Here is a 5,075-nt window from a genome sequence, read left to right as displayed (position 1 = left end):
GTTTAGTCTATCAAATATTACTCCCAAATTAAATAGTTCATATGATCTGATCATAATAAAATGTAGTTGCGCACCTACACCTAGTTGTGATAGGATAGATGCACATATAAAATTAAGTTGGAATATTTGATCTAAATCCTTGAGATCAAAAACATTTCGGGTATTAAGGTGTATTCTCATCGCAGGTCTGAGTCTTTATATATGACTCTATATTCTTATTTATTGTATTCACGCATTAACTATTGTTTGTTACTTCAGGTCTATCTGATAATGCTCCTGCCAGTCAGGAAAGTCGAAAGGGCAGGATCATTTTAGCATATAGCCGTTCTGGAATCCAGCAACCCAAATCGACATGTCTATCCTTGTCACCGCTCCCGTAAGTAGTCCTTTAGTAGCATAATTAATAATACTTGTTAATGTAGGCTAAGGGATATACCTAAACGTAATAGAGTAAGCCCTAAACTTTAGACGTGCTTTCCTAAGAAAGTACTAGTTCACTATACTTAATAGCTCTGATACCAATCTGTCACACCCCCAGCCATGGGCGGAAACACCGGGTGGTGTAACGTCATTCTTCGTATCACAGTTATATAACATACACTGAACAATACTAAAGAAAATACGTACCTTTATTGATAATTGAAAGTTACATAACTGTTTTTCTAGAATCTATTACATAATATCCGACTATAGCATACTTCTTAATGAACAGAAAGGTAATAGTAAAACTTCTCCTGTTCGAATACATACCAGCTTTTCAAGTTCCTGAAAACACATGTATTTTAAAATACGTCAACATAAAGTTGGTGAGTCCACAGGTTTTTGACTCCATATAAAAATAATACATTTTCCACGTTCAAAAGTATAGTTTTGAATGTATCATTTTGACTCTCCAACATTTACTATATATATTAGGTATAATAGTTTACTTATCAATTAAGTATTATACCTAAACATTCTATAAACCTAAAGTATAAGTAGGGGGAAACTTATACTTAACATTAATACTTGTATACGACAAAGTATAATGTATCTAACAATTTGCTACCATGAGCCTGTAACCGCTGCTATGACATAATACCGCAGATAAAGCACACTCATGATTTACCATGAGAAACAACACACTCATGATTTACCATGAGAAACAATACACTCATGATTTACCATGAGAACAACACCGTACGCTTCATTGACGCCGGAACAATAACAAGTAAAAGGATAGTTCGTCACTTGCTTATGGTTGACTGTAGCTAACAATCACAAGTGGGGTGGTCAACCCGTATACTAATTATACACGACTTCCTCGCTCACACGGGATTAACGGTTACAGTTTAGAGGATTTCCGCTAAGATCCCCAATCCTAGTTGACGAATACAATTACCCATGTAGACTTCAACGGCTTCCTATAGCTCTAACAACAAAAGCATTATCATGTCTAAAACCCTAAGTTACTAGACTATGCTTTTAAACAGTACTCCTAACTTCATAACATTTAGGCAGTATAACAGCTATAACATGAAGTAAAACCAGGTTTTATCTTAACATAAAACCAATAACAACTTATAGCATACCAAGTTTTATCTTGACATAAAACCAATAATAGCAACATACTTTATAAATTAACATATAGAACTTCCGAATATAACTTCGGAACTATATCGCACAGAACATATATATAGAATCCTAAGTATAACTCAAGATCTACATTAGTATAATAACATGCTAACAAGTTGATAATACTTGTATATATTCAAAATATTATATTTAAACAACTATATCCCGGTTATTATAACTATCTACGTTGATACTAATATATGATCATATAGACATAATAATAACGTATATACAATATTTAGCATGCGTTTTCCCCAAAATTTTAGAAAGTGGGGCCGTGAAATTCACCCTAGTAGCATGATTTTATGTAATCTAAGCAGAAACAGTCAGCGGTACGAGGTCGTCGGGGCTCAGAATGCAAGAGGGCTTTAGCAAATGAGAGAAAGGAAAGAAGTTCAGGTGTAAGAATGGCTGGGGTCGAACTTGCTATTTATAGTAAGATTTTTGGGCCTCACGTCATGAGTTTTATAAGACTCACGTCGTGAGTCTAGCATGATCATCTCGTAGACTTGCCATTTGCATCCCTAGCTTCAGAAGGTGGCTAGATGAGCCCTCACGTCGTGAGTTTTATAAGACTCACATCGTGAGTTTGGATCTTATCCCTCTGTAGCCTCGTCACACATCTTCTAGATTCTGAGATGTGGCAAAATGACACCTCACCTCGTGAACATCTATGCTCACCTCGTGAGTTAAGTCAGATTAGGGTTTCTGACAGCTGAATCTTCGAAAGGTCGTAAATTTCACATACGAACTCCGTTTTTGACGTTCTTTATATGCACGCGTAGATATTTACAAATACTACAACTCTATTTTAGACTACAATAGCTAATTCTAAGTCTATTTTAAATTCCTCTTATTATAGAGATTTATAGTGTTTGGTTTATAATAACTTCTTCATGCGAAGTCAGATTCAAATGTTCTCTATATTTTTGGAATCGTAGGGACGTATACTTTGAGTTGTATCATAAAGACAGTTCATATTTGTATTAGAATTTATCATGAACTACATAGAACTCTTATCACATTATTAGTTTAACAAAATCACATTACATGATTGGCATAATCACATGTGATTGTCTATTGACCTATTTTGACTGGTGTTACACCTTTGGGCCATGAACCCTAAAGAAGGGTCAAATGGTCCGAGAACCTTCTTTATGGGCCTCACAATTTCGAACCTAATCAAGAAAAAGGCCGAAACTCCTCTACTCTTCTCTTCCCCTCTCATTCTCGGCCCAACTTAAAAAAAATATCAAGATGATAATTAGAGTATTGCCACCTAATTTTTGTTTAATGGATAACTAAGCAAATTATACACCATGTCTCTAGGAAATCTCATGTTTCCATGCAACAATCTTGTCATCTCTCTCTTCCCTCCCTTTTCTTCTTATTCTCGGCCCAAACAACCCACCACCACCTTCATTTTACTCTCAAACCCACTCAAACATTTCTCTCGAAGCACACTTAAAGAAACCTCCTCTATTCTTCCTAGAATTCGTGTGTACTTGTGTGTGTCTCAAGGAAAATCTCTTCAAGCTTCATACTTAGGTAAGATCATGTAAACTCAAAGTGATTTATTTCATTTTATGATAGATCCATCCTCATGAGCACATGTTTTCATGATCATGCCCTTATAACTTCTTAGAATTCGAAGATCTCCTCTCAAGAAGACTTCTAGGGCCGAGATCCTTCTCAGCCTTTATCCAAGACCGAAAACAACAACCCAAAGTGAGTTCATACCCACTATTTTCGGTTTTTACTATGTTTTGGGGGAGAATACAAGTTGTTTTGTGTAGATCTATGTGTGTATGCATGATTTTGTGTGTTTCTCATGTTATATATGTCATTATGTGTTATAAACTCCATGAACTTAAAGATCTACTAAAAGATGATGCTATTTGTTGAACATAACACTCATTTCAACTTATCTTACAAGGAAATGGTTTTAAAATACATACAAGTTACTTGAAACTAAGAAAAACTGCATAAGAGGGCCAAAAGTGACAAAATGACCAAAAATGGGTATATTTATGTAAATCACGGTTAGTAGGGGTCAAAAAGGATTATTTTTGCTAAACAAGGTTAGTTACGACATTTTAGACCCTACAAGGACTAAAAATGTAAAAAAATTCGTAATTGGGCCTTATTTGGGCTTCTCACGGCCTTGGGCCAAAAGTTGTAACTTTTTGGGCTTTTGTGGGCTTAAGTGTCATTTCAACATAGTTGTGTCAAAAATGTAAACTTTTGCTAAGAAAAACTAAAAATGTGAATTTGTTAGAACTTGGGCCAAAAAGATAAAATTATTTACAAATGGGCCAAGAATGCACATTTTCATAAAAAAATAAGCCAAAAATGATATTTTGACGTAAAGAGAGTTAAAAATGTTATTTTTAATAAAAGTAGCCTTAAATGCAAGTTTTGTTCTCAAAAGGGGCCTAAAATGTTATTTTTAACAAAAATGTGCCTTAACTGTAAATTTTCGGCTTAATGGGCCAAGAATGTCATTTTTACAAAAAGTGGGTCTTTTATGTCATTTTGGTAAATAATTGAGCTAAAACAAGCAATATAATAACAAGCGGGCTAATTACGTCATTCTCATGTTTATTGGGCCTTAGTGACCCATTTATATGCTTGATAGGTCCTGAATACTCTTTACATGTTTATTGGGCTTTGTTGACCCATTTACATGCTCGACCGACCTTGGATACTCCTTGCGTGGTTATTGGGCCTATGAATAATATACATGTTAAATGGGCCTTGGTTGTCCACTTACATGTCCAACGGGCCTGGAATGTACTTTATATTATTCTTTTCGCGTAAAATCGATTAAGGATCTAGTGAGACGTGTCGGTTGACACCTATTGAGTGTACGATCGTGACCTGTAGTTATAATCAGAGTCTCTTGGATGGAGAGCGAGGGTTTGTGTATAGATCGATACGAGGATGACACCCCACACCTGAACTGTTCGCTACAGTTAGACTAAACCAGTCTAGGGTGAAGAAAACCTTACCTTATTCCGTCGGTGTCCATAAACGCCAAGACAGGCGAAATTGTCATTATCTAGTATGGTTATAACGACTCACTTAGAGGAATTAACGTTATAAAAATTTACGGGAAAATCATTCTCTTTTCTCTTTGGATTACTCAGTAACTTACTCGCGCCAGTACTCAACCTCGGGGGTTGTTATGCCAGCATTCTCTTCCACAGACAACATTGGGTTGTCTGGGGGCATTCTCTTTACATTATCTTCATTCCCTTTTTTCATTCTAGTAAACAATAACACACATGCATTAATACAAGACCGGACACAAACATACTAAACTGCTCTCAGAAAATATAGGATTTTCTGCTGGTTACAAAGTTATACTAATCATTTTCTCAAACATGCTTATGAACTCACCAACATTTTTATGTTGACCTTTCTTTCAAATTAACTTCTATTCTCAGGATACTGTTGAG

Source organism: Lactuca virosa, chromosome 6, assembly GCF_052849685.1.
Source record: "Lactuca virosa cultivar CGN04683 chromosome 6, Lactuca_virosa_CGN04683_v6, whole genome shotgun sequence".
Taxonomy (NCBI): domain Eukaryota; kingdom Viridiplantae; phylum Streptophyta; class Magnoliopsida; order Asterales; family Asteraceae; genus Lactuca; species Lactuca virosa.
Note: the sequence above shows the minus strand (reverse complement) of the source record.